This window comes from Bombina bombina, chromosome 2 (assembly GCF_027579735.1).
Source record: "Bombina bombina isolate aBomBom1 chromosome 2, aBomBom1.pri, whole genome shotgun sequence".
NCBI lineage: Eukaryota > Metazoa > Chordata > Amphibia > Anura > Bombinatoridae > Bombina > Bombina bombina.
Window position 1 is genome coordinate 1,238,223,576 of NC_069500.1, and position 22,205 is coordinate 1,238,245,780.

The window sequence follows — 22,205 nt, forward strand, 5'->3', positions numbered from 1 at the left end:
AAGAGACCAGAAATTCTCTTCTATGGTGGCTTTCTCGGCCACATCTGTCCAGGGGGATGCCATTCAGCAGACCAGACTGGACAATTGTAACAACAGACGCCAGCCTTCTAGGTTGGGGTGCCGTCTGGAATTCTCTGAAGGCTCAGGGACAATGGAGTCAGGAGGAGAGTCTCCTGCCAATAAACATTCTGGAATTGAGAGCAGTTCTCAATGCCCTCCTGGCTTGGCCCCAGTTGACAACTCGGGGGTTCATCAGGTTTCAGTCGGACAACATCACGACTGTAGCTTACATCAACCATCAGGGAGGGACAAGAAGCTCCCTAGCTATGATGGAAGTATCAAAGATAATTCTCTGGGCAGAGTCTCACTCTTGCCACCTGTCAGCAATCCACATCCCGGGAGTGGAGAACTGGGAGGCGGATTTCTTAAGTCGTCAGACTTTTCATCCGGGGGAGTGGGAACTTCATCCGGAGGTCTTTGCCCAAATACTTCGACGTTGGGGCAAACCAGAGATAGATCTCATGGCGTCTCGACAGAACGCCAAGCTTCCTCGTTACGAGTCCAGATCCAGGGATCCAGGAGCAGTCCTGATAGATGCTCTGACAGCACCTTGGGACTTCAGGATGGCTTACGTGTTTCCACCCTTCCCGTTGCTTCCGCGATTGATTGCCAGAATCAAACAAGAGAGAGCATCAGTGATTCTAATAGCACCTGCGTGGCCACGCAGGACTTGGTATGCAGACCTGGTGGACATGTCATCCTGTCCACCTTGGTCTCTACCTCTGAAACAGGACCTTCTGATACAGGGTCCCTTCAAACATCAAAATCTAACTTCTCTGAAGCTGACTGCTTGGAAATTGAACGCTTGATTTTATCAAGACGTGGGTTTTCTGAGTCAGTTATTGATACCTTAATACAGGCTAGGAAACCTGTTACCAGAAAGATTTACCATAAGATATGGCGTAAATACCTATATTGGTGTGAATCCAAAGGCTACTCTTGGAGTAAGGTTAGGATTCCTAGGATATTGTCTTTTCTACAAGAAGGTTTAGAAAAGGGTTTATCTGCTAGTTCATTAAAGGGACAGATCTCAGCTCTGTCCATTCTGTTACACAAACGTCTGTCAGAAGTTCCTGACGTCCAGGCTTTTTGTCAGGCTTTGACCAGGATTAAGCCTGTGTTTAAAACTGTTGCTCCACCATGGAGTTTAAACCTTGTTCTTAATGTTTTACAGGGCGTTCCGTTTGAACCCCTTCATTCCATTGATATAAAGTTGTTATCTTGGAAAGTTCTATTTTTAATGGCTATTTCCTCGGCTCGAAGAGTCTCTGAATTTATCAGCCTTACATTGTGATTCTCCTTATTTGATTTTTCATTCGGATAAGGTAGTCCTGCGTACTAAACCTGGGTTCTTACCTAAGGTAGTTACTAACAGGAATATCAATCAAGAGATTGTTGTTCCTTCTTTATGCCCAAATCCTTCTTCAAAGAAGGAACGTCTACTGCACAACCTGGATGTAGTCCGTGCTCTAAAATTTTACTTACAGGCAACTAAGGAATTTCGACAAACGTCTTCTCTGTTTGTCATTTACTCTGGGCAGAGGAGAGGTCAAAAAGCTTCCGCTACCTCTCTTTCTTTTTGGCTTCGTAGCATAATTCGTTTAGCTTATGAGACTGCTGGACAGCAGCCTCCTGAAAGAATTACAGCTCATTCTACTAGAGCTGTGGCTTCCACTTGGGCCTTCAAGAATGAGGCCTCTGTTGAACAGATTTGCAAGGCTGCAACTTGGTCTTCGCTTCATACTTTTTCCAAATTTTACAAATTTGACACTTTTGCTTCATCGGAGGCTATTTTTGGGAGAAAGGTTCTTCAGGCAGTGGTTCCTTCTGTATAAAGAGCCTGCCTATCCCTCCCGTCATCCGTGTACTTTTGCTTTGGTATTGGTATCCCAGAAGTAATGATGACCCGTGGACTGATCACACTTAACAGAAGAAAACATAATTTATGCTTACCTGATAAATTCCTTTCTTCTGTAGTGTGATCAGTCCACGGCCCGCCCTGTTTTTAAGGCCGGTAAATATTTTTTAATTTATACTCCAGTCACCACTTCACCCTTGGCTTTTCCTTTCTCGTTGGTCCTTGGTCGAATGACTGGGAGTGACGTAGAGGGGAGGAGCTATATGCAGCTCTGCTGGGTGAATCCTCTTGCACTTCCTGTTGGGGAGGAGTAATATCCCAGAAGTAATGATGACCCGTGGACTGATCACACTACAGAAGAAAGGAATTTATCAGGTAAGCATAAATTATGTTTTTTCCCTTTCCAAACCTATCCTAGAAGTTTCATGGATTTTGGTTTCCCACAAGGCAAATGAGTAACATTAAGCTTGCTTTTTGGGGAGCTTAATGTGGCTTAACGTACAAAATTTTACTTAGATGTTAACCAATTTCCCCCAAACGTCCCACAATACATTAATCTATCTATTCAAACATATTCTAAAATTCTCAGGACATTTGATAAAACATACCAAAAGTTATTTGTATTTAACTGTTTTTTTACAATTGTAAAACATATGGGGGCTTATTTATCAAAGCGTCAATCTCGGTGCATTTGCAGGCGTCAAAATGCTCGCCAGACATTGCAGCAGCGAATCTACATACAATGCCCTTATTTATAAAAAAAACACGTCAAAAACATGTGCGTCAAGTACGGTGCGATGAGCATCGGAGTGTTGTAAACTAACAGTCATCGATGTCGCGGTTATTCATGTTTTTCACAACTTTATTTATACAATTTCATTAATGTCCACGAACAAGCACATTTCTCTAAAGCTAATCTTTTATTTCTCATCTGTTAATGTCCAAGAAATAGCTTGATTTATACCTCAACAAACAATATCTCATAGAAAGTTATTTTTATATTTATTTGTTATATGATACTTTCACATACATTAATGTGTATTTGTATTTCTAGAAGTCATGATATGCTTTTATCTCATGTTATTTTATTTATAAATGATTATTAATGCTAGAATTTGTACATATATCTTTGCACATACTTGTGTGTGTGTGTGTGTGTGTGTATATATATATATATATATATATACTGTACCTTGATGTACGTGTTTTCAAAGACGAGGATGGATTAGGTACAACTTTGTTCCGTGAGACCACAGACCGTAACTTATTGTTACATGCAAACAGTTGCCATCACCCATCTTTGATTAAAAATATACCAAAAGCACAGTTCCAAAGAGTTATGAGGAACAATACCAATGTAGAGACCTGTAATTTACAACTAGATGAGATGTCACAAAGGTTCCTCAATAGGGGCTATAAGAAGAAGAATCTATCTACGATGCGTGCTTTGGCTATGGAACCCAAAAGGGATGACGCAAAGAAGGTGAAACAACAGGTGACATTTGTTACTACGTATACACCTGACAGCTACTTGATCACCAGAGCAGTCAGGGATGAGTGGAAACTGCTTGAGGCTGACCCTACACTACCCTTCAGGGGATGGGATGCTCCACGTATAGCCTACAGGAGGGGCAGATGTTCTTATGAAAACTGACATCATGCCAGATACCTCACACCATACTTGGTTGAAGAAGAAACGAGGATGTTTCAGGTGCACAATTTGTGTGACCTGTAATAGTATGCTCACAGGCACACTTTTTCATCATCCTGATCCCAAGAAGAGGTATGAGCTCAAGTTCTTCCTGACGTGCACCACCCTATCTATTGTTTACTTATTGAATTGTCCGTGTGGGAAATTCTATACAGGCAATAATACAGATGACGCCAGAACAAGAATGGCTAACCACAGGTCCAGCATTTGTACAGCCATCTCTAATGGGAAATCGGACCAACAAGTGGCTCATCATTGCCTTGACGCGGGCCACACTGTGACTGACCTTAGGTTCCGTATAATAGATCATGTGCCTAGCCCTAGGAGGGGGGGCAATAGAGCAAGGATGCTCTTGCGGAAAGAATCCAGATGGATCTATGAACTTGGCACTTTAACCCCCAGAGGACTCAATGTTCACACTGAGTGGCAGTGTTACTTATGAGAGTCCTCTTGCTCCATTCATTGACGGTATCAGGCATATCTGATAGCTGTATACAAGTTGAGTGAACACTAGGTCCACTCTTGACAATGTGGCTGATACTTAAAGGGACAGTCAACCATAGAATTGTTATTATTACTCATTCCCCAGTTTTGCATAACCAACACAGTTATATATATTTTTTTTTTTTAAAGATACTTTTTATTCAGTTTTAGTTAAATTTGCAACATAAAGAATAATCACCAATCCTCAGCAAAAATACATATACAAAAAACAAGGAAAAGAAGAGGTCTCATGTTATAGAACTTAAGGATGGAATGTGAATAAGTGGCTTGTAAACAAAGTATAACATAATAGAATTCAAAAAATTTTCTTTTCTTTTTTTTTTTAGAGTACACAAATAATTAAAGCCATCAATTTTCTAAACAGGATTTCAGTTCGACCGTTGTCTATTCAGCATCTACGGGGAAAGGACATGGGGAAGGGCACCACAGAGAAGAGAAAAAAAAAAGGGGGGGGGGGGCTTTTTTACCAACGCCCTAGTAAAACTGTCTCGGAGTTTCTAAGGGGGTATATTAGATTATCTATTTCTTTCTGGGGGAAGATTTTAATGAATCTAGCCCATTTCTGGAAAAAGAGAGTTATTTCTCTTTCGGAAGTCAGAGTTATATCCAACTGCTCAATAACGCATTGCTTTTTCATGTAATTTTTAACTTCTGATATACTCGGAGTTGAGGTATCTCGCCATTTATTAAGGATTAAATTCCTTGCGGCCAAAATTGTCATATTTATTATTTTTTTAGAGTTATGAGTGGAAGGGGATTCAACAAAGAAGACTACTTCTGCCAAGGAGAGAGAGAGAGAAGGCAATTTTAACGCCCTAGTAAGCCAAAATTCTAACTTCCGCCAGAACTGCGTTAATCGAGGACAGGTCCAGATCATATGGACTAAGTGCGCCGCTGGGAGCGAACATTTTGGGCACACATTAAAGTTGAAATTATGCCATTTGAATCCTTTGAGCGGAGTGTAATAGGTTTTATATAGTAACTTGATGTGTGATTCCCTCCAGCTAGCAGATAAGGTAGTTTGTGTTATCGTAACTATAGACTTTTCAACCTGGTTGGGCCCGATGTCTAAGTCTTGAGACAATAAATTCAATTTTTGCGTTATGTAATCTAGATTAAATTCACCTTTCTGGCTGACCAACAGGTCATACCAGGTTGAAATGGAGAATAGGTTGTTTTTAACAAGGATAGGCCAACTATCTAGTTCCCCCAAGACCAAGACCAACCATATTTGTTGATAAGTGAAGAAAGATAATGCCTAGCCTGTAAGTATGCGAAGAAATCTTTATTGCTTAGTTTGAATTCCTGTTTTAAGGTCTCAAAGGTTTTAATTAGACAAGCCTCTTGGTTTATAAATTGTGTGAGGTAAGTCAGTCCGAGACTATTCCATTTCTGGAAGACCTGCGATTGGGTACCTCTTTGAAATTCCGGATTGCCACATAATCCTTGAAATTTCGGGATGGATAGATCTATGCCTAATTTATATCCTAGTTTTCTCCAAGCTTGTAATATTGTGTATATAGAACTAAGGCATTTCACTTCCTTAGGAATCAGATGCAAAGGGCAATGAATTAAGGCTGTGGGATTATATGGATATAATATATTTATTTCAAGAGTATTATTCGTGAAGTAATTCTTATTTAATAGCCAATCTAATACAGTTTGTGCTAGAAAGACCAAGCTGTAGCTGCTGAGATCTGGTAGAGCCATGCCACCATACCTCCTAGGCAGATGTAATCTAGTAATCGAAATTCGGGGCCTTTTGCACCTCCATAAGAAGTACCGAAGAGCCTTACATAGACTCTTCCAGTCTTTAGTTTTCAAGATGGCTGGTACATTTTGCAAAGGAAAAAGGATCTTAGGGAGAAGAACATCTTGAAAAGAGCAATTCGACCCGTCAATGAGAGGGGAAAATTTTGCCAGTTCTTCATATATTCCTTTACCTTGATTAGGACTGGAGAGATATTAAGATCATACCACTCTCGTGGATTTGGCGAGACATTGATGCCTAAATATCTAAAGTGAGATCTGACCTCATTAAAAGGTAAATCAGTCATAGATATCTCACTTTTCCTAATCCACATTAACTCTGATTTGGCAAGATTAATTTTGTATCCCGTAAAGGCTCCAAAAGAGTTTGTGATAGAGAGTAATTTGGGGATGTTAAATCTAGTATTTGAGACGTAGACCAGTACGTCATCGGCATACAAAGCAATTTTTTGTTCCACTGACCCTATCTTTATGCCTTGAAGATCTTTTCTTATTTTGAGGGCAAGAGGCTCAATAGCTAGGTCAAACAACAAAGGAAATAAGGGGCAGCCTTGTCTGGTGCCCCTTTGAAGTTTAATTGGACCAGATTCTAGCCGATTAATAGAAAGTTTGGTTGATGAGTTTTCACAAAGACTTTTAATAAAGTATACAAAGTTATCCTTAAAGATTGCAGGGAAGACAGAATATGCCGATGATGTACTGAATCAAACGCCTTCTCTGCGTCTAGCGCTATTACCGCCAAGTCCACTTGGTCTTGAGATGGTATTTTCTCAGAGTTGTTGAAGTAATCAAGGATCAGAAAGAGTTCTCTGATTTTAGCTGTTAAGTTGCGTTTATTTAGAAACCCCGCCTGGTCCTCGTTAATGAGAGGCCCAATCTCGCTCTGTAATCTTTTAGCTAGGATCGAGGTCAATAGTTTGTAATCGGAGTTAAGTAATGCTATGGGCCGATAGGCCTCCTTTTTTAGAGGGTCTTTACCTTGTTTTAAGATTAGTGACGTAGTAGAGGCAGAGAAATATGTAGAAATGGGATTCCTCTCTATGTAAAAGTAATTAAAGAGTGTCTTCAAATGGGGAGTGACAATCGGTGCCAACATCTTATAAAACTCATTAGGCAATGAGTCCGGCCCAGGAGCTTTGTCTGACCGCAGTTCCTTAATGGTTTGAAGGATCTCTTGATCCGATATGGGGGCATTAATTTTATTTACTGCGTCTTCACCAAGTACTGGATGGTCCAGGCCTTCCCAGAAATCTCTTGAAGCTACCAAGTCGGACTCCTTAAAGGAGTAAATCCCTTTATTATAATCTAAAAAAGTTTCTAGTATTTCTTTCGGGTCATTGATCAAAGAGTCAGATTCTAAAAGTGAGTCGATTGGGGAATTCCCTTGTATATTCTTATATAATTTGGCCAGAAATTTACTGGCTTTGTCCCCATGGTGATAGAACTTTGCTTTAGATTTTAAGTCAGCTTGCACCATATTATGGGTCAATAAGGTATCTCTCTCTCCCTTGGCAGCAGAATATCGTCTCCAATTTAAAGGGGTGGGATGAGTTAAGTATCTATTATAAGAATTGGTCAAGGCTTTCAGTGCTTGATTTTCTCTAAGACTAGTTTTTTTTTTTAGCTTGACCATGTATGCAATGATCTCCCCCCTCATTACAGCTTTGCCCGCTTCCCATAGAGAGTTTGGGTTATTGACTGAACCCAAATTTAAAGAGAGAAATTCGTTCATTTTATTCATTAGCCAATTTTTAAACTTTAAATTATTTGATAAAAATTTTGGGAAGATCCGCCGTGAAGAATACATTTTACCACGAATTGGGATCTCTAAGATTGGAGCATGATCTGAGATGGTTATTTGTGCAATCTTAGTGGTGGAACCTATTTTTATTACTTTATCACTAACTAAGAATAAATCTATTCTTGAAAAGGAATTAGCGTTTCTGGCCTTACATATAAATTCTCTTTGATCTGGATGTTGTATTCTCCATATATCTTTAAGAGCCAAATTACTCTCTAAAGTTCTAAACATTCTAGCCTCTAACTTGTCTCTCTTAGATTGCAAGCAGATATTTTTTTTCCCCCTGTGCCTATCAATAGGTATTTGTGGTACCATATTGAAGTCCCCTGCCAGTATGACACTTCCTTCCCCCATTTGTAGAATATTAGTTTGAACTGAGTCCCAAAAGTTAGAATCAAAATTATTGGGGGCATAAATGTTACAAAGTATATAGACGAGATTTGCCAATTTAATTTTCAAAATTAGGATTCTACTGTTTGAGTCAGAGTATTTCAATAATATTTCGTAAGTTAACCTCTTCCCCAGTAAGATAGCAACTCCCCTCTTCCTACCAATGCTAGGTACATAAAATACCTCTTTCACCCAGGAAGTTTTCAATTTAACTGATTCTTCCGCATTAAGATGAGTCTCTTGTATAAAGGATATATCGGCGTTATATTTCCTCAGTTGCGAGACTATTGCCTTGCGCTTTATTGGAGAAGAGATACTTCCGACATTCCAGGACGTTAGAGTCAATTTTCCTTTTTTAGACGTTACTTTAAAAAAAAAAAAAAATTAAAAAGGGAAAAAAAATATACTGCCCCCCCCATCCCCGTCCCCAGAAGAATAATTCTCCTTAAAACTTAGTACAAAAAAAAGAAAACAGATGAAACTATAGAGCCATTCACTTTTGCTTATCAGAAATGTGATTGAGTACATTTAAATTATCAAGAATCCTGTTATCCTATTTAGCAACTTTTTCCGTATAAAACATTTCTGCCTCCGCAGCGGTCTCAAAAAAATTTGAGTGGCCCTGAAATTCTATTTTAAGTTTAGCCGGATATAGTACAGTGGCGAAAATACCCTCTTTAATTAATCTGCCGCATATTGGGGTGAGTTCTCTTCTTTTCAGAGAGGTGGCATATGCGAAATCTTGAAAGATTGATATTTTAGTCCCCTCCAAAAGCACAGGCAAATTCTTACGGGATAATTGCATGATTTTAAGCTTATCTTGGTAGCTCAAGTATCGTACAATTATAGGTCTGGGCCTAGATTTATTTCCTTCTACATCCCTAAGTCTCCCTATTCTATGGGCTCTCTCTATTATTAAGGGTAGCAGTTCTTGTGGAAAGTTTAGCAGTTTGGGGAGAGATTCAGCTGCAAATTTCTGAAGATCTAAATAATCTGAAGATTCAGGGACCCCAATTATCCTGACATTATTCCTTCTTGATCGATTTTCTAGATCTTCGATCTTGTTCTGTAATTCTCTAATGGAACTAGTATTTGCCTGTATTTTGGTGCTTTGGACTGATGTGAGATCTTCAAGATCAGAGACTCTTTGCTCCGCTTCTTCGATTCTCATCTTAAATTGCTTAACCTCATTAGATAGCGAATTTAGGTCTTGTTTTATTTCTATCCTGAGTGACTCAAATTTCGGGTTTAAGGCTTCTAAGATACTATTCACTAGCCCTTGCGAGTCTGTACCCACGCTGATCCTTCTGGCAGAGCTAGGTTCAGGGTGCAGTTCAACTAAGGTTTCTGGCGGAGCTTTGTTCTTCCTTTCCCTAGCTCTGGAAGCCATGGCCGGCGGAGTGCTTTTGTGAGTGGTTGGTGAATTTAAAAATCTATCCATAAATGAGTGCGGCTAAGAAGAAAAGTGAGGAGAAAAGGAAAAAAGGGAAGGGAAGGAGGAATGGGGGAGAGAGAACAAAATAATCAATCCCTCCTCCTCCCTCTCCTTCCCTCCCTCCTGGGGGGAAAAAGATGTGCTGTGCCTTAAAGTGATAAAATCCCAGTGAACTCAAGTGAATAGGTGCCTAAGCGGGGGGGGGGGGGGGGGAAAGGGGGGAGGGGGAAGGAAAGAAGTGAAGGGTCCGGGAAAAATATAGGAGAAGTGTTCTAATAGTGACTGTGAAGAAAAAAAGTGATCTAGGCCGACCAGGGTTATTCTCTCCCAGAGAATGAACTATAAGATTGCTACGCTTTGACTAGAACAGAGCCCTCTAATAATTTAATACACCTTTTGGTCGATCAAGATTTTCCCCAAAGGGAACCTTCTTAACTTAGATGTCCCTAATGGAATACAGTATGCACAAAGTAATATTAGCTTTACCTAGATCAGTTTACCCCTAAGGATAGCAATGATCCTTTAAAACATATGGGACTCTTCTCTATTAAGAGAGAAAGTGCGTTAATAATCACCAGCAACTTGAATCATATTGATCAACTTCACATTGTATGCATAAAAAAATAGAAAATTTTTATACTTCCAATATAATTTTAACAGCTCATGCTTCAGAGCCATTAACTAATTTGATACATCAAAACATAACGCCTGTAATCCATTGATAATTACTCCTAGCAAAAAACAGATGGCTTAGAGAATGCTTATCTTAACAAAGCTTTAACATGTTATCCTTGTGCCTTAGAGAATAAGGATTTAAGAGGAGTAGTGCCCCCTGGGCCGTGACCAAGTCTTGTCCAGTTATTTTTACACAGTAGTGTTCCTCAAATACTTGCAAGTAGTGTTACAAAGTCCCAGGTCACCCTTTTAGGGCAATGTCTTTTAGTTTTAGGCAAATAAGACTTTCCCAGGGAATTCCAAGCCTTAGGACACTGACTCCCAGCAAATACAGATCTTAACTCAAACAGAATTATTTTGAGAAGGAATTTTACTATCAAGTTAAACCTCTGCTTTCTCCTACAGGGTGAGAAGATTGAGCAGGGAACTAGAACCCCAGTTTGCGCCTGTTTATAGTTCCAATCTAATTTTGCATTTTTATCTTAGGGGTAACAGCTAGCAGGGGGAAAAAAAAAAAAAAGGCTCAACAAACCCTTAGGTGCCTTTAGAACAGGTATCGCTCACAGAGTACATGTGTGTAGGATAAAATAAAGAACCAAGCTTACAGCTGTTCTGCACTCACCCCTCTTTCCAGATTATCACCTTCAATGTTAGCCATTGTTCTTTTGTGTGCTTAGGAGCGCTGAGCATAGGTAAGATGATTGTGTCCCGGGAGTGGGAGAGAGTTGTGCTTACTGACCTTTCACAGGGGAGTAAGAGATCCGTTACTCATTAAGAATGGGCTGGAGCCCCACGATATTCGTGACCAGCCTCGACGTCTGCCAGATAGATGAAGGCCGGCCTCTACAGCCAGAGGGACAAGACACAATGGCGACTCTACTCCCCTTCCTCCAAAGCTCCAGACTCTGGGAAGTATGTAGTAATCGCAGAGGAGGGACCCTAGGCAGCAAGCCAGTGAAGAGACGGTTGCCTGTAGACCCGCCGGTCCCACCGGACCCGACCACGAGCCAAACGGACACACTCCTGGGCTGTAAACAAACCGTGCTGTGCTTGTTCAAAGAAGCTGTTTCTTCTCCCCCCCGCGCAGCACCGGTGGGGGGGAGAACAGGTAAAAGTGCTCGATATCCTCTATGCAGACAGATATCTTCGGGCTATCTACCCCCTCTCACGCAGCTTCGGTGGGAGAGGGGGGACTGCCGCTGAAGGTGATGAGGCTCAGAGTAGCTCCTGCACGCGATGTCCTGCGTGGGGCTTCTGAGTTAAGATGTGTTAAGTCAGCGCAGGTGACAGGCGCTACGGGAATCCCTCGGGGCTCGGTACACAATTCGAGCCGGATGCAGGTCTCTTCTCCTCGGTTGCAGAGGGCCCTGGCGCGTGGGAAATCACCGCCAGTGGGTTACCTGCAGGACACAGGTGCTTGCGTTGCACAACCTGAACGCAGGCTCCTCCTCCGGAACTCCTCCTTAATTTTGCCAACACAGTTATATTAATATTCTTTTTACCTTTGTGATTACCTTGTATCTAGGAACCTTCTTCCAGCCCCCTGATCACATGACTGTGACTGTTTATTATCTATTGTCTTAAATTTAGCATTGTATTGTGCTAGATCTTAAATAACTTTCTGTGCCTGAACACAGTGTTATCTATATAGCCCATGTGTACTTTCTGTCTCTTTGTGTTGAAAAGAGATTTAAAAAGCATGTGATAAGAGGCAGCCCTCAAAGGCTTAGAAATTAGCATATGAGCCTACCTATGTTTAGTTTAAACTAAGAATACCAAGAGAAAAAAGCAAATTTGATGATAAAAGTAAATTGGAAAGTCAATTAAAATTAAAAGTCCTATCTGAATAATGAAAGTTTAATTTATACTTGACTGTCCCTTTAAGGAGGTGTCTCCTTGGGCAGGGTCGGTGACCACTTAATGTTATTATCATTTATTTGTATAGCACCACCAAATTCCGTAGCGCTGGGTACAATGATAGGGGTATACAATGACAAAGATTTGTGATAAAATACAAAACATAACAAAACTAAACAAATCCTAGCACAGGAGGAAGAGGGCTCTTCTCCGGAGAGCTCACAGTCTATAGGTTTAGGGTGCAGAGACATAAGGTTGGGGTGGCTTGTTACATCGGTTGTATTTGCAGCAGTGAGTCAGGCAGTTCATGTACATGTATTAGTTTGGTTTGGATGCGGGATGGAGGAGAGATGGTAAGCCTCTCTGAATAGGTGGGTTTTCAAGGATCGTCTGAAGCTATACAAGGTTGGAGACAGTCTAATGGAGTGGGGTAGAGAGTTCCAGAGGACAGGAGCAGCATGTGCGAAGTCTTGGAGGCGGGAGTGGGATGTAGTGATAACAGGAGTGTAGAGACGTAGGTCAGAGGTTGATCGAAGAGGACGGGATGGGGAATATTTCACGATGAGAGAGGAAATATAGTTGGGAGTTAGACTGTTGAGTGCTTTGTAGGTTAGGGCTAATACTTTAAATTGTATTCTGGAGTGTATGGGGAGCCAGTGTAGAGACTGGCAGAGCGGAGCAGCTGATATAGAGCGTCGACTTAGGTCGATGAGTCTAGCAGAAGCATTCATAATAGATTGGAGGGAGGAGAGGTGGTGTTTTGGAAGGCCATTTAGGAGTAGATTGCAATAATCAATCTGTGACAGGATGAGGGAATGAATAAGTATTTTTGTAGTTTTTTGAGTAAGGAAGGGACAAATTCTGGAAATGTTGCGTAGGTGTGAATGGCAGGATTTGGTAAGCGTTTGTATATGTGGGTTAAATGTGAGTTCTGAGTCTAGTGTGACCCCAAGGCAGCGGGCCTGGGGTGAGGTGTTGAGAATAGAGTCTCCAACCATCAGAGAAATGTCAGGTGTCGGATGTCTCGAAGAGGGGGGATAAGAAGCAGCTCAGTTTTGGACACATTGAGTTGGAGGTAGTGTGAAGACATCCAAGAGAAAATTGCAGAGAGGCAGTCAGAAATCTGGTTGAGTAAAGAGGGAGAGATATCAGGAGAGGAAAGATAGATTTGGGTATCATCAGCATATAGGTGGTATTCATATTGGTGTAACAAACATTCTTGATAATAACCAACAAATAATTTTTTTGTCCGCAAGTTGCTCTGAATACACAATGTTTACTTGTGTCCCTAACCATTGAGTTTGTCTCTTGACCAATGGCTATATTTATGCTAGAGTTACTGTAATTCTTAAATTTTTAGACTTTTTTTCTAAATTTATATCTCTGTGCCTACATGTTGTCCACATAGGTACTATACACCTATACTGTTTATGCATTTAGTCGGTGCTGTGGCTGGCATAAGACTGGGGGTACATGTTTTTATCGTTTGTTTTTAATACACTATAGAAACATAGAGGGTGTGTGTGTGTTGTGCTTTGTGTGCTTGTGATGGGTGGCGAGTGTGATCCGCCGCGGTGGCTGTACTTTAACTTATGGCAATGTTAAGAGGGACATCTTCTCTATGTGGATGCCCCTTTTTAGTGTTATCTTTACCGGCTATTAAGTACACGTCGTATTGTATGCTTCCCTATGGGATTTATAGCCTGTGTAAGGTCTTTAATCCATCTATATTTTGAAGCTCAGTTTCAGTGTCATCCTTATCAGTGACTATATTCATGGTGTAACACATTCCCTCCTAGGTGGATTGGAGTCTGTGTAGGGCTTTAATTGTATGATATTATTTTTTGTTTTATCACATAGCAGTAGTAGCTATAGTGTCGAAGTGGTTCGCAAGGTTATTACTATAGAGTTTTGTATTTGCAGGTTCATTGTTATGTATTTATTCGTAGTGTTAGGTTTATTTTCATGCACCACAGGTTTTTTAGGGGTCTGAACTGGAACACAGTATAATGATGGAGAGTTTTGGATTAATGTTTGTAGGTATTATTTGCAACTCTCTAACACATACCCTCCTAGGTTTATAGGAGTCTGTGTAGGGCTTTACACGCATGATATTATTTTTGTTTTATCACATCACATAGCAGTAGTAGCTATAGTGTCAAAGTGGTTCGCAAGGTTATTACTATAGAGGTTTGTATTTGTAGGTTCATTGTTATGTATTTATTTGTAGTGTTAGGTTTATTTTCATGCACCACAGGTTCATTAAGGGTCTGAATTGGAACACAGTATAATGATGGAGAGTTTTGATTAATGTCTGTAGGTAAAATTTATAACTCTTTGATGTCATGCGAACGGTAAGTTAATGGTGCTCATTTTGGTTTCCATTGGCTCACATTATGACAGGAGGGCGTGACAGCCTGATTATTTTGGCGTAGTGGGGTTTGCCTTCCTTGATGATTGGCAAAGGGGGCCTAAGAGGGGCGTGACAGCACCAACGCTACTGTGATCTCCAGTGAGCGGCTAGATGATCTTGCTGAAATTACACAGAGGGTGAGTCCCTAATGCGGTGTTAGCTATGAGTTTATAAAAGCAATACGGAATGCAGTGGATCACATAGACCTCAGTGTGAGGATTATTGTCCGGTCAACTTGTTTTTGTCATCAGCCTATCAGTGAGATAGGTGGCGGCCAATTTGGCCTATTAGCTTCTTTGTTTTGTTGCACATATGGCAGTGACATCACTGTTATTGTGTTAGGTATACAATATAGTTTGCTAATCATCTACTGTTAGTGTGGAGGATGCACAAGCTTATTCTCATTCACTGGTCTGACATACACAGTGCTACGCACTGATCACTTCACTTACATGCTGTTCAAGCATATTTACACGTTGCTCAATTCTAATTACCATTTTGATATGTTCACTAGCACTATTGGCTATCAGTGATTGGTAGCCCTGAGAGGAAGGGGAAGGGACACAGGCCTTTAAATATCAGCATTTCTCCAACATTGGTGTGTCCGGTCCACGGCGTCATCCTTACTTGTGGGATATTCTCTTCCCCAACAGGAAATGGCAAAGAATCCCAGCAAAGCTGGTCACATGATCCCTCCTAGGCTCCGCCCACCCCAGTCATTCTCTTTGCCGTTGCACAGGCAACATCTCCACGGAGATGGTTAAGAGTTTTTTTGGTGTTTAAATGTAGTTTTATTCTTCTATCAAGTGTTTGTTATTTTAAAATAGTGCTGGTATGTACTATTTACTCTGAAACAGAAAAGGATGTTTGTCAGAGGAAGGGACGCTGTCAGTCCCGAAACGTCACAATTTGAATTAATATCTTTTGTCACAGATGCCAGAAGACCAGTGAGTGCTTATTTCTGCTTCAATTTATATATCTATGTGTGTGTGTTATGAATCAAAAGAGAATAGGCACACTGTAATAGTTTGTATAAAATGAGAATAATACAATAATTATATTCATCAGGACCTCATTGCTGTACAAAAGCACTGTCCTTGCTCCCCCCCCCTCTACCTCAGCATTACAAGTAAAATACCTTGAAAGACAATATGTGTAGATACGGAGAGGACACTAAGGCTCCTTTACTTCCTTGGCCCGACTGTGTCTGTGTCCTCCACCAGCCGAGATTCACTCGGCAGCTGAATCAGCTGGTCCCCGGCATTCACGCTCCACACGTGTCTCCGGAATCCGGAAGTGAGGCTCCACTGACGTCTGAGATGACGTATGTGCGGGGGGGGGGGAGAACCACAGGGAGCACCACAGGGAGCAAGGTACCTGAGCTAACTGCAAAAGACCCGACCAGACGGGCACAGTGGTTCCGTAGCTGGTAGCGGCACAGAAGAAATACGAAGATGTGGAGCTGCTGTAGAATAAAATCAATCTTTCATTTGAAATCTTTAAAAATTGGGAGGCATCCCAAGCGCATAGGTAGGCAACGCACAGCTGCTAACATGTTTCGGCCATGGTGGCCATAGTCATAGCATGCTCTGCTTTGCACAACAGTGATTTTTAAAACAGGCATCGCAGTACCTGATAGGTGAAACAATTAAGAAACAAAAACGCCTACTAAGCTACATGCACACAAACTTTAACTCATTAATACCACATTATTGTGTTGAACTAGGGAAATATGTATATACACCAATTCGGACCTCATAGAAATTTGATTATACATTAGTACATAAATAGAGGAAGACCATAGTAGCAATAATGAATATGTAAATATATAAAACCATTAAACCAGGACAATGTACAGGAATAAGTGCATTAAAAGTATATCTAAATCCATGTGCCTACATAAACGCTCAAAAATAAAGAGCAAACACCAACTTAGAAATTAAATTCTAATGGATATATAAATGCAGATGCAAATATAGACATACACCAATGCACTAAAATGTTACAACAGCAGTATATAAAAGAGGGGGGTTCAATGAATCAAACATTTTCAATTCTAATGCAAAAAATTGATGTAATAAAACAATCCACATCAAAGTGAATGAAAATAAATAGAAATAAATACATAATACCAACAATAGTTTGTCAGCGTCAGAATGCTATCTGATAGTGATGACCAAATGTAAGAATGAGACCACATAAAACTTCTGTGGCTGCCCATCCATATAAATGGCACATGGATCTAGCACAGATGAACATAATAAATACATATACAAAACCAGTAATACATTACCAAAATAGAAATATACATATACATCTGTGTGGACAATGAGAAACAAAATATTAGAGAAATGCGTATACTTGCTGATTACACCCCAGATAAGATAACAAAGTGCAAAGATAGAACAGAAGACCTAAGGTCCCCTCAGTATAGCAATTATTCCCAGAAATTAATTAGGTCATATCTGGAGTTTAAGCCATGAGGTGTCCTGGTTTTAAGATGGAATATCCAGAACACCTCACGCTTAGCCAGAATACTCTCAAGATCACCACCCCTCTTAGGTGTTACTACTTTTTCAATGGCGATCCACCTGAACGTGTCCAACTTGCCATTGTGAATAGTAGCAAAATGTTGCACCAAAAGGGAGGTTGACTTAGCTCTCTCTAGAGTGGAGATATGTTCCCTTATTCGTGTATTAATGTCTCTGGACGTAAGTCCTGTATATTGAATGTTGCACTTAATGCATATAATCAAATAAATGACACCCGTGTGAGTACAATTTATGCATGTCTTTATGTCATAGATTTTGCCTGTGACTGCTGAACTAAAAGAATTGGAAACTTGTACATAATCACAGGGTCTACATCTACGATGTCCACACCTAAACATACCCCTGTAACGTAACCATGAGCTGTCTGAAGTATATACAGGTTTAAGTTGAGTGGGTGAGAGTATACTGCCTAAAGTGCGGCTCTTTTTATATGTACATCTGATGCCCTTTTGGACGGTATCTTTAAGCAAATCGTCCGCTGCAAGCAGGGGAAAATGTTTTTTTACAATATTACAAATACTGGAATATTGGTTGCTATAAGTAGTCACAAAGTGTACTCCTTGAAAATCAGAGGAGTTAGCTTGAGCATTTTTATCTTCCAGCAATTTGTTTCTTGGTATGTTATGAACTTTGTGTATAGCTTCCCTGATATGGCTTGGACTATATTTTCGTTCTCTTAGTCTTTGTTCAAGTTTCTTAGATTCCCTGAGATAATCCACTTCCTTACTACAGTTTCTCTTCAGACGAGAAAATTGCCCTTTGGCCACAGCATACGATACATTTTTGGGGTGACAACTATCTGCATGCAGAAGAGAATTACCCGAAATAGGTTTGCGGTAAACCTTGGTATGTATACTGCCATCTGTATCACCCTCCAGACATAAATCCAAAAATGTAATACATGTTGGATTTTGTTCAAAAGTGAATTGAAGATTATAGGTATTGTTATTGAGATAATCAACAAATTCCTTCACCAATTCCACAGGACCAGTCCATATGATCAACAGATCATCAATGAACCGCTTGAAAAAGCGTATATATTTTCTGAAAGGATTACTATCTCCAAAGATGTGGCACAGCTCCCACCAGCCAAGATGGAGATTGGCATAGGATGGTGCGAATTTCGCCCCCGTCGCTGTGCCACATCTTTGGAGATAGTACACCCCCTCAAAGCAGAAAAAATTATGAGTTAAAAGAAACTCAAGGACCCTGAGAATATAGATCTGAAAATCAGAGGTATATTCTGTGGAATTGGTGAAATGGAACTTGACAGCCTCAATGCCCCTAGAGTGCGGAATGGACGAGTACAAGGAAACGGCGTCTATGGTTATCCAACTGTATGTCTCGTCCAACTTCACACTAGTAAGGAGGTTGAGGATGTGTTTAGAGTCACGGGTATAGGAGAGTACAATCGGTTGTAATAGGGCATCAAGCCACTGAGATAAGCATTCGAGCAGAGAATCCACCCCGCTGACAATGGGTCTGCCCTTTATGTCACTTAAAGATTTATGAACTTTGGGAAAATGGTGGAACATGGGTATCTTGGGAAAAGAAACTTCCAAATATTGTGCAGTATGTAAATCTATATACCCATGTTCCACACCATCGTCCATAATGTCCTTTACATCCTTTTTAAAAGCGTTGGTGGGATTATGAGACAGCACCTCATATTCTCGATCGTTCTCAAGTTGGCGCAGGGCCTCCAAGACATAATCAGATCGATCCACCATGGCCGAATCATGTTAGCAGCTGTGCGTTGCCTACCTATGCGCTTGGGTTACCTCACAATTTTTAAAGATTTCAAATAAAAGATTGATTTTATTCTACAGCAGCTCCACATCTTCGTATTTCTTCAGTGTGTGTGTTATGTCAGAAATCTTTTGCAAACATATTTACATGTCCCTAAATTCCTTTTTTTGTTCTAAACAATGTTGTCTTTCATGTCTCTGTGTTTATTTATACCAATATATGTATATAGTGTAAATGTATTATTATTCTGAGCAGGAATAATTGTGAATATAACATGTCATCAGGGTATCATATGTATTTATTTACAATCAATTGATATTTTAAGAGCTGGGCCAGTTTTCTCTCTGTACCTGCGTAACCCCTCCGGATTGCAATCTAGTTTTAAAAACCACCCCTACACAGGTGTTATAAAATTGGCTGCAATATATGATGACATTTCTTAATGAAAATGAACTTCAAGAGAAGTAAGAAATACACTAAAAATAGCATGACAGTAAAGAGGTGATTTTAATTTCTGCTTATATCTGAATTATGACAGTTTAATGTTAGGTGGGCTATCCCTTTGAGCTATCAGCTTAATATTATATTGAATCAAACATCATTCAAATTTTAAAATCATTGTCTAAAATATTACATTGTGTGTCCTAATGTCAGCATCAATGTTTATCTTTAATATTAATTACACATATACATACTTTCAAAGTATAATACACAATGTAACAGATAGCACTTACAAGTTCTGATGGGTGATCAATGACACAAGCATTGAGCAATTTTATTCGTTAGTGATACTATACAATGTATATTTAAATTTGATTGGCTGATGTCATAAATCATGTGATTATGCATATCCCAATCAAAAGTGGTGGAAAAATTCACTAGTGTGTGGGTTATCTAGGAGTATTGCATCATATTTGGTGCGAAAAGTGTTGCATCAAATTTGGTGCGAAGTGGTGAGTGGGATTTGTATTACATGCCTTAAACATGGTGCATATAGATTTATCCAAAAATAAAAAAAATAAAAAAAGGAAGTTGGCTATATTATGTTATGTATTTATTTAATTTTTATCTCTATATCTACTAGTGCACCAAGTTTGGAGCAATAATATTGTCCTCTTGCTTTGTAATAATAGACAAAGATTTCTAATTTACTTTTATTATCTAATATGCTTCATCATCTTGCAGCATCGAACATAACCTTTCTGTGTTTTCAGACTCCCATTGATTTCTATTGCATCCGCGGCCTCAAGGGTGGCGGTTTCAACGATAGGTACGCTGCACTGGAATAGACGCAAGCGTACCTGTTAAATGTTTGGTAAATTGGAAAAAGGGTCATATAGAGTTGAATGTGTATTCAAAACACCTGGGATGACGCAAGCATCGATCTGCGTTGGATTGAGATCGCGGGAGGGTATATTATGTCACACATTTCAACATTTGACACTTTGATAATTACGGCGGATTCCATTTGCATCCGATATGACGCGAGATTCTAGCGGATTCCATCGTTTTATCAGTTGAAGCTTTGATAAATTGGCCCCTAAATGTTTTAGGATTGTAAAAAAATAGTTCAATGTAAATAACTTTTGTTATGTTTTATCAAATGTCCTAAATTTTTTAGAATATTTTTGAATAGATAGATTAATGTATTGTGAGCAGTTTGGTGGAAATTGGTTAACATCTAAGATCAATTTTGTACGTTAAGCCACATTAAGCTCCCCAAAAAACAAGCTTAATTTCACTTATTTGCCTTGTGGGAAAACAAAATCCATGAAACTTCTTGGATAGGTTTTGAAAGTGAAAAACTGAGTTTGTGCCAAGTTTCAAGGCAATTGATTGATGTTTAGGTAAATTTTGGCACATTAAGCTCTTTATTACTTTAAGCCATTCAAATGAAGGGGCCTATTTATTATGTGTCTGTCCGACATGATCCGATCAGCGGATCATGTCCGACAGACATCGCTGAATGCGGAGAGCAATACGCTCTCTACATTCAGCATTGCACCAGCATCTCTTGTGAACTGCTGGTGCAACGCTGCCCCCTGCAGATTTGCGGCCAATCGGCCGCTAGCAGGGGTCTGTCAATCAACCTGATCGTATTCGATCGGGTTGAAATGCAGCGATGTCTGTCCGCTTCCTCAGAGAAGGCGGACAGGTTATGGAGCAAGGGTCTTCGTAACTGGTGTTTCTGGCAAGCCTAAAGGCACAACAGAAACACAGGCCCTCAAGCTCCTTACGGAGCTTGATAAATGGGCCACGAAATGTTTTAGGATTGTAAACAAATACTTAAATGCGAATAACTTTTGTTATGTTTTATCAAATGTCCTTACTTTTTTAGAATATGTTTGAACAGATAGATTAATGTATTGTGGGAAGTTTGGGGGAAATTGGTTAACATCTACGTTAAGCCACATTAAGCTCCCCAAAAAGCAAGCTTAATGTCACTCATTTGCCTTGTGGGAAACCAAATACCATGAAACTTCTAGGATATGTTTGGAAAGTGACAAACTGAGTTTGTGTCAAGTTTCAAGGCAATTGCTTGATGTTTAGGCGAAAATTGGTACATTAAGCTCTTTTTTACATTAAGCCATTCACATGAAATTTTTTAGGATTGCTTAAAATATAGTTAAATGTGAATAACTTTTGGTATGTTTTATCAAATGTCCTGAAATTTTCAGAATATGTTTGAATAGATAGATTAATGTATTATGGTAAGTTTGGGGAAAATTGGTTAACATCTAAGTTCAATTTTGTACATTAAGCTACATTAAGCTCCCCAAAAAACAAGCTTAATGTCACTCATTTGCCTTGTGGAAAACCAAAATCCATGAAACTTCTAGGATAGGCTTGGATAGTGGAAATCTTGGGTTGTGCAAAATTGTGCAGCACTTGATTAACATTTGGCCACTTTTTTACTCATTAAGCCATTTTCACATTAAATGTTTTAGGATGTCCCTATATTTCTCTTTTTAATGGCGAATTTTGTAGATCATTAGATAAACTTTTCTAAAGTATTGAGATCGACCACTGTATGTTTAGCCCCTACTACCGTAAGAGTAGTATGCCCAGCATGCTTCTGTGCCTTTCCAGTTTATGATATGACCAGTGATTGGAGGATGCATAGTATGCTCTCCTGATTGGCTTACTGAAATGGCAGTGCACTGCTTTTGACTCTGCCGCTTTGACCTAATAGCAGGGGTTAAACACGCAGGCTCACATTTTAATCTGTAAAATATTAAAATCCTTTTCTAAGCCATTTCAATCCATCTGAATTAATTAAGAGGTCTTTGTTACCTTTATGATACAAAAGGAAGACAAGAAAAAAATCTATTTTAAACATATGACACTATAAAGTTTACACAGTCCTTTGTAAAAGAAAAACATATTAAGTCAATGCAAAAGTAAAACATGGTGGCTAATGATCATACTT

The 22,205-nt window shown here is 39.7% G+C and overlaps 1 protein-coding gene across 2 annotated transcripts in view; it reads left to right on the forward strand.

Moving 5' to 3' along the window:
- ATP8A1 (ATPase phospholipid transporting 8A1) overlaps positions 1-22,205 on the forward strand; it is a 608,814-nt gene that overhangs the window by 417,627 nt on the left and 168,982 nt on the right. The gene's annotated exons all lie outside the window — the stretch shown is intronic.